The sequence below is a fragment of the Hippocampus bargibanti genome, linkage group LG06 (assembly GCF_051943395.1).
Source record: "Hippocampus bargibanti isolate YZ-2025 linkage group LG06, ASM5194339v1, whole genome shotgun sequence".
NCBI lineage: Eukaryota > Metazoa > Chordata > Actinopteri > Syngnathiformes > Syngnathidae > Hippocampus > Hippocampus bargibanti.
Genome location: NC_142739.1, coordinates 5,391,491 through 5,404,700, shown reverse-complemented (window position 1 = coordinate 5,404,700; position 13,210 = coordinate 5,391,491).

Here is a 13,210-nt window from a genome sequence, read left to right as displayed (position 1 = left end):
AAAAATGCATTCAAAGCTCATAAACAAGCACTTAAATGACATTGTGAAAGTGTCAGCTAGTCAGGACATGACACCTGGTATTGATGCACTTGTACAGGCCAAAAGATGCCAAATATCAGGAACAAAAACACTGGTTTAAAAATTCATCTCATCTCATCTCATGAGATGAGATGGTTTAAAAATTCAATTCTTTATAAATCTCATTTAAAATTAAAGTGCATTACTATATTTTTCGATACCAATTTATTGTTAAAGTTTTGTGCCGTTGTAGAATCACTGGTATCAGTTGCAATGCATATATGTGAATAATAAAAGTAAATTGCACATTTGCTCATGAAATGAAATGTTGTGTAAAAGGAATGTTCATTAAATATCATCCTTTTCCTAATGTTCTTGTGCTTCTTTACACCAAAAACGAATGAAAGACATTATATGATTTGGTTATTTATAGCATGTATGGTATCATTTGAATGGTCCGGCCCACTTGACATCTACCGAGGCCATATGCGGCCCACCATGTCAAATGAGTTTGACAGACCTAGTTTATACGCTTATTACAGAGTGCCGTATAGTTTTGTCTCGGACGTCATTCTTAACACATTCACTGCCAGAGGATGTGCAAATATGTGTCCACTCCAGTGCGAGGGTTTTTGTCATTTACACTGAAATTGCAGAATCCACAGAATATTGAGTTTTAAGACTACATAAACATTCAATGAAGCCTAAGAAACCTTAGGCTCTCTCTTCCTGCAGTTATCTGCAGTGGAAGTGGGGGCGGCTGTACAAAAGGTAAATGCTGCCACTTCGTGGGAGGGAAAAAAGTTGCAAGATGTCTGACAAGTTTGAAAACCACCTCTCAAGAAAATACAAAACCCGAGCAAATTCGGGAATGGCGATACACGTCAGGCTTTCCAATCCCCAAATAAATGTGGGAATGGCAGCGAAGGAGTTAACATGGCTTCAGTGGAACCCAACAAGTTCGGTGAGTCGGTTTCAGGGGTTCGACGGAGGCTCTATCATCACGAGTAAGACACACGCGACTCAACATGTTCATTAGTTATGACACGCCCGTTTAACCATCACTGGCTGCAGATGTTCACATGACATTGCGTGGCCAATCAGTGCTGTCCGTTACATGTCGTTTTCTTTGTAGTAAGTGTGTAACAGTTGTGTTACATTGTTGTGCATTTAAAAAAAGTTTACTTATCACGTGAATTTGTATTTCCTTTTTTAATGAATGTGTTTTTTTATATATTGAATGTCATACATACACATTTATATCATTGTATATCAGGATATTGTATATCCCCATCAAGAAGTCCAAAAGCCAGTTACACAGTGGGGTGCTGTTCCCCAGTTTGTCAGTGAACTGTTGGGGGATGATGATGTTGAATGTTGAGCTGAAGTCGCTGAACAGCATTCTCCAGGTGGGTGAGGGCTGTGTGTAGAGCGGTGGAGATGGCATCATCGGTCGAGCGGTGGGGCCAATATGCAAACTGGAAAGGGTCATGGTTGGAGGGGGGGGGGCAGCCTTTATTTGGTACATAACTACCCGCTCGAAGCACTTCATGATGATGGGAGTGAGTGCGACCGGCCGGTAGTCCTTGTGGCAGGTGAAGACATGTGAGCTCCTCAGCGCAGTCTCTCAGGACACGGCCAGGAATTCTGTCGGGACCCAAGGCTTTTCGTGCGTTGGTCTCTCTGAGGGATCGCCTCACGCTGTCCTGGGACAGTGTCAGCACCTTGTCGCCAGGAGGTGGTGGGGTCTTCTGTGCTGGAGGGGTGTTGTCTGCCTCAAAGCGGGCGAAGAAGTCATTGGGCTGGTTCAGCAGAGTGGTGGAGTTCTCGCAGGTCTGTGGAGAGGGCTTGTAGTCTGTGATGGTCTGGTGAGTAATATAATTGATTCTTGATTATGTGATTATGGGAAGATACAGGTAAGATAAGATGTTCTTGTTTTCATATGCTAACGTATGTGCTCTTCTTTCAATATTGACAAACAAATCTGAATAAAAATCAGAAAGGTACTTTTCGCAACAAATTAACATACCAAAGTTATATAATGTAGAGTAGGATGGGGGAATACAAATTGTGATTTTTTTTAATTATGAAAAGAATGCTTCACCAAAATTCACCGTGCGACTTTAATATCTCAAAACTCATCTATTCTGAGAGTGCGTTAGTGACGCACGTGTGCGCGCGCACGCACACACACACACAGACATACACAGGCTCGTACACATGGAACACTAAGCTACTCTCCCTCCCGCAGTCTACGCTCATCACTCTCCTGGGGACAAGTGAGAGGGACGGCAGTGGCAATGGAGAGTTGGAGCGGGGAGGGGGGATACTCATTCTCTGAGTATGATAAATATAGCAATTGTGTTTAGTCGCCATCAATAGAAAACACATCAGCCTCGGGATCATTTCCTTAATGTCTCAGCTATTTGTTTTTTTGCTTCCCTTTGGCAGTTTTAGCTTGCCAGCCATGATATGTTCTGCTTTGTGTGTGTGTGTGTGTGTGTGTGTGTGTGTGTGTGTGTGTGTGTGTGTGTGTGTGTGTATGTGTGTGTGTGTGTGTGTGTGTGTGTGTGTGTGTGCGTGTGTGTGTGTGTGTGTGTGTGTGTGTGGGTGTGTGTGCGTGCGTGTGTGCATGTGTCCGTGCACTCTCATGCGTGCATCTACTTGAGGCTCCAGGTACAACTCTATTAAACTCAATTTGCTTGTTTATTTCCTGTCTGTTCCCGCACATAGCAACGCATCAAGTGTAATGTGTAGCAACTAATGCTAGTTAAAGTAAGATACAGTGGGGCCTCGGTTTACGAGCACCTTGCCTTACAAACTTTTCGGTTTCCGAACGTTAAATTTATGAAAATTAAACCTTGGATTAAACATTACTTTTCGCGATACACCCCCCCCCCCACCATGGCTAACGAAGAACACCAAAGCACATGACCGAACAGCGCCCCAGCCCGCCTGCCTTTCCACATCCCCTTTCTCTGAATGCACACGTCGAGAGAGAGAGAGAGAGAGAGAGAGAGAGAGAGAGAGAGAGAGAGAGAGAGAGAGAGAGAGAGAGAGAGAGAGAGAGAGAGAGAGAGAGAGAGAGAGACCTTGATCGCCTCCAAGGAGTTTTTTACAGATACTTTTGCTGTTATGGGACCGAAAAATACCCTACCACAGGCTCATGTTCAGCCGAAGAAGACACACAACAAAATTACAGTCGAGGAGAAGAAGGAGATCATTGAGAAACACGAACGAGGTGTGCGTTTGCGGCGTCACTGGTGCGCACCGCGCCTTTCATGAAAATCTCAGCCTGACACATTTCCCACGTTGTGTGTCACTTCCCTGAGAGTAACTTTATATTACCATTCTACAAATAAAGAGCCCGGTACAGATATGCAACGTCCACCATTGCTACCATCCATCGCAAAAAGCTTTACACAAAGGTGTTATTTTCTGGATGCTTTCACGTGACTAATGACAATTTTCACATGCTAGTTGGCAGCTGGAGCGGGGGGCCGCCACTCCCGACCTCCGCCAGCTGCTGTCAATCCCCTAATCACTGATAATGGGACATTGCCAGCACAAGAGTTTGCTTTGCCCGAAATGATTGTTAGCCGCTATCACGTCAGTTTGTTGCTTTCTGGGATCGCGAGTGTGCCATTTCATTTTGCCTAGCTTGATAGGCTGGACAGATTGCCCCCGCCTGCCTTCTTTTGTCGCATTTTATTCCAAGTCTGTGGAATCATCAGACTCGCGCCTTTTGTTGTAATAAAGTCTCTGCCAGCACCTACGGGACTCGAAGTGGATGCAGATGACATGGAGGAGCTTGTTGCTGACCATAATGAGGTCCTCAACACAGAGGATTTGATTTGCCTTCAGGAGGACAAGCAGAAGCAAGCCATTCAGGAGTATGTGTGCAGGCTTTTATTGAACAGTTCCATCCAGAAAAGACTGTGGCTATGAGAATCATCAACATGATGAATGATAATGTGATGCCTCAGTTTCGTAAGACCTTACAAGTCAGAAAGAAACAGGTGTCAATTAAGAGCCATCAACGACCATCACAAATGTAAATAAAGTGACTTTATTATACAGTGCAGTGTATTTCTTTCATTACAATACAATAGCACATTTATTATACATAGAATAAGGTACATTGTGTGTAGTTTTAAGGCTTATTTGAAAATTATATTTTATGGAGAACTGGGAATGGGTTATTTTCATTTTAATGGTTTCCTATGGGAAATTAATTCTTGGGATACACACTTTTCACCTTACACACACCAATTAAGTTTGTAAGCCAAGGCCTCACTGTATTGAAAAATGTTTTGTTTTGAATCTGTTTGAGATGCGCAGGGTGGTTCAAGCAATGGTTCAGTTGTAGTTCTTTACCAGCCTGGAGTTGTTATGGGAAAGGAGTAAGGCAGGGCGTTTGTTGGTGATGTTACACTGGACCGACGTGGCTCTTATTGTTTCCTGTTCCATGTGGCTCTGCATTTGTTGCTTGGATTTGGTTAATAATAATAATAATAATAATAATAATAATAATAATAATAATAATAATAATAATAATAATAATACATTTAATTTCAAGCACCTTTCAGATCACCCAAGGACAATTTACAATAAAAGACAAAGCACACAACAATAAAACCATAAGTAAAATGATAACTAATAAAACAGCTGATTGAACTAGACCATGAATGCAATTCTAAACAGATGGGTTTTGAGGTGAGATTTGAAAATGGGGAGGGAGTCAATATTACGGATGTTGCGTGGAAGCGAATTCCATAGTTTGGGAGCAGAACGGCTGAAAGCTCTGCATCCCATCGTGGTGAGACGGGCAGAGGGCACATAGAGGTGAAGGGAGGATGAGGATCTAAGGGACCGAGAGGGAACAGAGATTTGAAGCAGGTTAGACAGATAGGGTGGGGCAAGGTTATGGATGGCTTTGAATGTAAACAGATGTATTTTGGATTGGATTGGATTGGATTTGCCTTTATTAGTCTCGCAGTGGAGAAATGTACATTTCACAGCGGCAAAGTATTTTGAATTCGATCCGATATTTAACAGGGAGCCAGTGGAGCTGCTCGAGGACAGGGGTGATGTGGTGAAAGGAGGGGCTTTTAGTGATGATCCGGGCTGAAGAATTTTGGACTAGTTGGAGTTTATGGAGACATTTCTGATTGACACCGAAGAGAAGTCTTCTTTTCCTTTCGGCTTTTCCCTTGAAGGGGTAGCCACAGCGAATCAGTGTCCTCCATCTTCAGAGGTTTGATTCGCATGTTTGTTTTGGCCAAGCTTTTACATCGAATAGTTACAATAATCGATGCGGGAGGTGACGAGACTGTGGATAAGGATAGCAGCGGAGTTAGGGGTGCGAGAGGGACGGAGACAATTGACATTACGGAGGTTGAAATATGCAGACCGAGTTATGTTATTTAAATGGGAGTGAAAAGATAGTGAGCTATCGAGGATGATACCCAGGCTCTTGACCTTAGGGGAGGGGAACACGGTTGAACTGTCAATGGTGAGAGAGAAACTGTTTGCTTTGTGTCGGGTGGATTTGGTACCAACAAGGAGAAGTTCAGTTTTTTCTCTGTTTTCTTTATGCTTGAGAAAGTTATTGGAAAGCCAGGATTTAATTTCTGAGAGGCAAAGTGAAAGGGATGAAGGTGGAAGAGAGGCGTCGGGTTTGCTGGAGAGTTGGGTGTCATCCGCGAAGCAGTGAAAGTGAATGGCAAAATTGCGGAAAATATTGCCAAGAGGAAGAAGGTAGGTAATAAAGAGAAGGGGCCCCAGGACAGACCCTTGGGGCACACCAGATAACACAGGAGAGGACCGTGAGGTGAAGGAGTTGATTTGGATGAACTGTGAGTAATCAGAGAGATAACAGTGAAACCAGCGAAGTGGGGTGGGCCTAGGGTGGAAAATCTGTCGAGCAGGAAGGGGTAGGAAATGGTGTCAAAAGCCGCGGTCAGGTCGAGAAGGATGAGGATGGAGAGTGAACCGGCATCGGCTGCCATGAAAAGATCATTCGTTATTTTTATGAGAGCCGATTTACTACTGTGGCGGGGGCGGAAACCAGACTGCGATTGTTCGTAAAGGTTATTGGGAGTGAGGTGAGAGTGAAGCTGGGAGGCAATGGTTTTTTTTCAAGAATTTTGGCCATGAATGCAAGATGGGAAATTGGACGTAAATTATTGAAATCGATGGGATCTGAGCCAGGTCTTTTTCAGGATTGAGTAACGGCTGTGGTTTTGAGTGGGTTAGGAACAGTTCCAGTTGATAATGAGGAGTGAATAATGGTTGAAATAAATTGGTGAAGAGAGGGTAAGTAGGACTTAATCAGGATAGTAGGGAGGGGGTCGAGCTGACAGGAGGATTTCTTGGATTTGGTGATAATGTCTGAGATTATAGAGGGATTGGGGAGTGTACATGTCCTTGTGAGTAGTGAGACCGGTCTTCCTGTAAAGTCTTTCCATTTGCCGAGTTTTAGTTTTGATGGAGCAGAGATGAGCAGTGAACCAGGGGGCGTAAAAGGTGAATTTGACAGACCGGGACTTTACAGGCGCAAGGGTGTCGAGGGTGTTCGGGAGGTCCGCGTTGTACCAGTAAACAAGTTCATCATGGGAGGAGTTTTAGTCCGGAGTCAGGGTGGCAATCATCTCGGCGAGGGTGGCCATGTTAATGTCCTTGATGTTGCGATATGTGATGATGCGGGGTGGTTTGGGGAGAGAGCGGGTGATGAAAATGTTAAATGAAACCAGGAAATGGACTGTTATAGGAAGTTCATTTGCTGTGCAATTCGATGGGGTAAGACCAGAAATGCAAATAAGGTCAAGGATGTTGATAGAGTGTTTTTATGCACATTCGTAAACATTATGTTATTGCATGTTTAGCTTAGTACATTTTATGTTATTTCATGTTTAGATCAGTACATATTATGTTATTGCATGTTGAGTTTAGTCTACATGGATTTATGAACCTTATTAGTTGAATAGTTGTGAAAGCAGAATGTAACAATATTAACTTTCAGTCTGATGTTCTCCCAACATACTTGTCTGTAGCTGATTGGACAACAGATCGCTGCTGTGTGACTTCCAATACTTGTCCGTAGCTGATTGGACGACAGATTGCTGCTGTGTACTTTTAAAACTATCGCCCTCACTGGTATTTCATCACAGAACTTCGTTGAACTCTCAACCAGATGAAAAACAGGAATTAGAAACCAACAGATGTGGCCTTTTATGTGGGTGGTGAAATCCGAGAATTGATGCAGACCAAAGCTGTCAAGTGAAGAAGTGAAGTCTTTCGTGAGGGGAAGAGTGGAATTGTCCATGTGAATGTTGTGAATTTGGTGACAGAGCGGAGAGGTGTGTGGACATTAGATATTTCTTTTATAAAGTCACAATGTGGTTTCGGTGCATGGTATACAGTGGCTAAAATTGTGGGAGAGGGTCCGGAAAGTTCACATGCAATGCATTCAAATGATAGGGTTTCCGGGAGTGAACCTTCGTCCCTACTTCGAGGCGCATTCGCCGACCTAGCCAGGAAGGCTAACATACCGTGATCCACAGAGCGGCTGCTCCTTTTGTGCGGCTGGCGGACGGATGACCACAGGAAGATGATATCCTTGGAGCCATCGAGGTAAAAGTCTTGATTTGATCCGCAGTATGATATTTTTATTCAAATGCAAAACACCAATAAAAATGACTTAAAATGTTCAAAATCTGCAAAAACTTGAGCTGCGAATTGGGCATTTTCAGAAAGTCCCGCCCCCAGTTTGTGACGTCACGCCAAGACGTCTTGCATTGCTTGAGAATCAAAACAATGCCTTCAGATTCGGACAATATGCTTTCTTGTTACACCTCTAGTTATGAATATGATTCAAATCGTTCTGAAGAGGAAAGCATATTTGTTCGCAATCGATTAAAGAATTTATTCCATGCCATTTTGACGCAACATTGGGGAGAAACGATCACCAGAAAAGTAGCACAAAATGGCGACCTCCTGTGGCCACCTCCGTTTCCACAGGCTGATAAATTCCTTATATGGAGCTTGGACACTCTCGTCTGGTGGCTTTTGGGTGCAACACAAGGGTTTCAAACCAAACAATACAGCAAAATACATTGAAGTGATGGAAGGACTGCTACAATGTGTCTATTTTTCGGTCCGGGGGCGTTCCGTTAGTGACGTCACGTACGGACTCGTCACCAACTCAAAAACAAGACTTCCTGAATATTCAGCGTCTTAAAACGTAAAATATAGCTATATGGAATCTTTTTAAAATACGCTCAGTAGAAGTCATTTGAAGCCATTTTACAAATTATGGACACAACTTGTCCGGAGACGTCGGTTGTCGTTTAAATGTAGCAGTCTGCTTTCTATGAAATTGCAAGATAACACCTTCTATATGGCTCCTGCAGCCATCTGCTTCATCATCATCATTCAGCACAGCAACGTAGGGCTTGATTCTCTTGCTGCTTTCATTTTGGGAAAATAAACAGTGTGACAGATGGAAGAATTTTTTAAGATGTGTTTTTTTTGTTTGTTTGTTTGTTTCAATGGCAACAACGGGTCACGCGTCACAGTTAAATGCAGTCAAATGCAGTTGAAAATTGAAATTACAATGGATTATATGGCTGATATGATATACGGGGGACAAACTGCGGCATGCCGGAGTCGACCATCACCTCACATCCTGGATTACAGATTACCTCACAAACAGGCCACAGTACGTGAGGGTAAAGAACTGTGAGTCGGACAGGCTTCTCTGCAGCACCGGAGCGCCGCAGGGAACAGTCCTGGCTGCATTCCCTTTCACCCTCTACACCTCGGACTTCAACTACAACACCCCAACCTGCCACCTTCAGAAGTTCTCTGACCACTCAGCTATTGTCGGCCTCATTACAGAGGGAGCCGATAGGGAGTACAGGAGACTGACAAAGGACTTTGTGGACTGGTGCCAGCAGAATCACCTCCAGATCAACACCGGGAAAACCAAGGAGCTGGTGGTGGACTTCTGCAGGAAACAATCCTCACCTGCACCATTGAACATCCAGGGTTCGGACATTGAGAGGGTGACCTCCTACAAGTACCTGGGTGTCACTTACAACAATAAACTGGACTGAACAACAAACACGGATGCCCTAATCAAAAAGGGACAGAGTCGCCTCTTCCTACTCAGGAAACTGAGGTCTTTTGGAGTTCAGGGGTCACTCCTAAAGACTTTCTATGACTCTGTGGTGGCATCAGCCATCCACTATGGCATTGTCTGCTGGTCAGGCAGCATCACCACCCGGGACAGAAAAAGACTGGAGCGCCTTGTCAAGCGGGCCAGTTCTGTCGTGGGCTGCTCGCTGGACTCTCTGGAGGAGATGGGCAACAGACGGACGCTAGCTAAACTAAAAGCTATGATGGACAGCACCTCCCACCCCCTCCTGCCCACCCTGACAGCACTGGGTAGCTCCTTTAGCAAGAGACTATTACACCCGCGCTGCAAGAAGGAGAGGTACCGCCGCTCGTTCCTACCGACTGCTGTCAGGCTTCACGATTCTCAATGATCACATGTGAAAAAAAGAAAAAGGAAAAAAAAAACTGGACACTTGTAAATATGGGTTGTTGCAATATATCAAAATGCATTTCTTGATTCTGCACTATGTACAGTTTCTTTTCTCTTATGGGACGGTTTTGCACATTTACATTTGCACAGTATACACTTGACATTTTTATTTTGTTATGCTTAGAGTATCTTGTTTTCTATCCTTTCACCCCACCCCAACTCCATCCCTTTTCAATTGCTGCTGTGGACTGCAAATTTCCCCATTGTGGGACGAATAAAGGTATTCTGATTCTGATTCTGATTCTGAAAGATTTGACTTTTGTATACTCATTGGTCTATACATTTGTCCATCCATTTTCAACACCCCTTATCGTGAAGAGAGTCAGATGGAAGGCATACTACTCTAGTCAGTTGCAGAGCGCATACAGACACAAACAACCATTCACATCCACATCCACATTGTAACTGAGTGGGAACCAATTCCACGCTGCCTTTACACAAGTCAGGCGAGTGAACCACCACTATCAGGGACCCCCTTGCTTATCAAGCATATCTTGTCACATCATATTTTGCAACACATATGCACCATTATTTTTATTGTCGTTATTCTTATTAAAATTGTCAGGCATCATGGTGACGTACTGGTTAGAACGGCTACCTCACTCTTAACAGGTCGAAGGTTTGAATCCCAACTTAGTTCCATGCATTTCACTTGTTTTCTCCAGTGAATGATCACATTGCTAAAAACATTTTAGTAGAACTCAGTGCAAATATTTTCTGTTCCACACCACTCTGGAAGAAAAGATTTTGCCCCCACCACACCCAACCCTGTGACTATAAATAGTACATTCTGTCTATTTAATTGTGATCAGTCCACCTCAGCCTTATTAACATGAAATAAAATATCCATCAATGTATCCTCACGAGGGTCGCAGGCATGCTGGAGCCAATCACAGCAGTCTTCGGGCAGTAGTTGGGTGACACCCTAAACCGTGTTGGGCACACAGAAACAAACAACCATTCACACTCACACTAACACAGAGGGACAATTTACCAATTTAGAGTGCTCCACTAACTTGCCATGTATGTTTTTGGAATGTGGTAGGAAACCGGAGTACCCAGAGAAAACCCACGCAAGGTGAACAAGTAAACTTCACAGAGGAAGGTCGTGCTCAGAAATGAACCCTGCACCTCTGCACGAACCAGTCGACCGCTAGGCCACCCATCTAACATTCAATAAATAAATAACTGTAAATAATTACAACAACCAAAATAATAATTCAATCATCGAATTGGCTCATGTTCACCTATTGTTCTTTACAAGACACGATGCAGTATGTCCACTTTAGATGGGTCTTAGATTGTGTTATTTGTCACTCGGTTCATTTGATGGATTTCATCTTCATGTCTGTTGTGCAACAATCTTGAACGAGTGGCAGGGATGCAAGCATTACTAAGACCCTTTGTGAAGATGAATAACCATCTCTAGGGTTTCATTCATAACACTACATCGCAGCTGTCCGCCCTCATCGCAGTGTCAAATGTATATAAATGAGTACAAACGAATTCATGTGACTTTCTTCGCTAATCTAAAGTGAGGAAGCGCTCTCAGCATGAGCTCATTTTCTGTATTGAGTTTTTCTCCTCACTGCTATTGAGTGTGGTGATACACTTGTCCTTTGAAAAAGTGCAGTCCCAAATTTATGGTGCTGCCAATGCAAGGTGTCAGTGTCATTAAGCTGGACGCATACTATTGGCCAATTCCCCCATCTCTACTGATCTGCTTGACATTTCAGTCCCCTAAAACGCCCGACATAGGAGTTAGCCTTTTGACTGTAATGTTCTCAGAGCATAAGAACACGTCATTGTGAGGATTTATTCCCAAATTGATCCTAAATATATCTTAGCCTATTATAATTTCCCAGCTTCTGTCCTGCTTAAAATAAGGCAATAATTGCGGCAAGCTTCCATTCCATCCAACCTGACTTTTAACCAGCTTGCTTGGTGAACTTAGTTGAGCCCCACATTTGTGAAGTGGAGCCCGAGGAGTCCTCGAGTGGCCCCCGACTTGCGTAACAAGCAAGGAAGGTGGGGGTTGGGGTGTTGGGTGGGAGACCCCTCTGGTAAGTGCTCTCCAAAGACGGCGGCTGTGATCTGCCCATCCCTGGGGTCCTGTTAATTTCTTCTCCTCTCACAAAGCCTCCTCCTCTGTTCACTTCCTCCTTCTCCCCACACTGCTCTCGGCCACCACTTCACCCAGCCGTCATTCCCCTCTCTCCTTACTCTTTATGTAAGGTACGCTGTCGGCAGGGACCTCAGCAGTCTCATTAGAAGCTGGTGGAGGCTATGAAATTCCGACTGTGACATGGAGTAGCTGTGCAGATCGGTGTTGCGCTTCGAGAAACAGTCCATTTACCAAAGCCTGCTCGATTTTTCCCCCATACTTCCAACCACGATACACTGAAAGATTGGTTATGATCCCATAAGCACCCACTTCTACATTCAACACCAAAGCAGATGTAATGTCTTCGATAAATAGCAATGCAGAAGGGGAATTGGTCAAATGAGCATGAGTTTACCCTTCATCACTGACCCGCATCTTCAATCTACATTTTTATTCCACATATCCAATCAAATCATACAGATACCCTGCTGTGGATGAAAATCGTTCTGCATGTACTCCAGACCTCAAATGAAAGTTGAGCTGATGTTCTTAACAATGCCTTTGATGATCAGGAGCTCCTGACCTATTTTAAAGACTGTTGCACTGAAATGACAGTTTTCAGTAACAAGCAGTTGAGGACCGAGGCGTTAATAACTACAAGATAAAGTGCTGGAGCTGGAATCTACTCGACGGCCATGCAATTACAGGACCATCCAGCCACTGAACCATCAAGATGGACACTTGGTTCCAAAATGGGGCCAAACATGACTGCCCGCAAGTGCCTCCAACAAAGCATGGAGGAGCTCCTCCTGCCCTTTGCTTTCTTACCCTGCCCTGTGGTCGGCCTAACAACAGGCTGAACCAGGGGTGGGTGCTGGGGTGCTGTAAGGAGATCTTTGTTGGTTCAAATTGGGGAGGCCAATGGACAGGGAGACGGAAGTGCCCGTATCAAGGAGAGGAGTGATAAGAGTGAATGTGCTGCCAGCGTGGGAGTCGGGTGAGCTTTGCTCGTCATATTTAGATGGAGGAACAATGGCGAGGTGTCAGGAAACTTGAGTTCATAATGTGCTGATGCTGACCAAATGTCAGCGTGATCCATGAGTGCCGAGCCTCCTTCATCCTTAAGCATTTCCTCGCAGGATTGTCACGAGGGAGAGTACAAATGGGACAGCATCTGTCGGACTGTAGAAATGGTAGATAGATATGAATGAGGGGAGATGAGTCATTGAAAAAAGGAACACAGGAAATGAGAAGATGGATACAAAAAGAAACCAAATTGACACTAAGAGTCCTGTACACAACTAAAAGAGGAAATTAATGCTAAAATGATTAAGCTAATGAGTTCTTTTTAAGAGACTGCATTCAGAATTGTCCGTTGAAATCCTAAATGCTAAGCACACGCTTGGTCGCCTCCACAGATTGAGATGTCAACAACGGTGACAATGATCTTTTGTTTAGCAGTTGGCAATGATACTCGA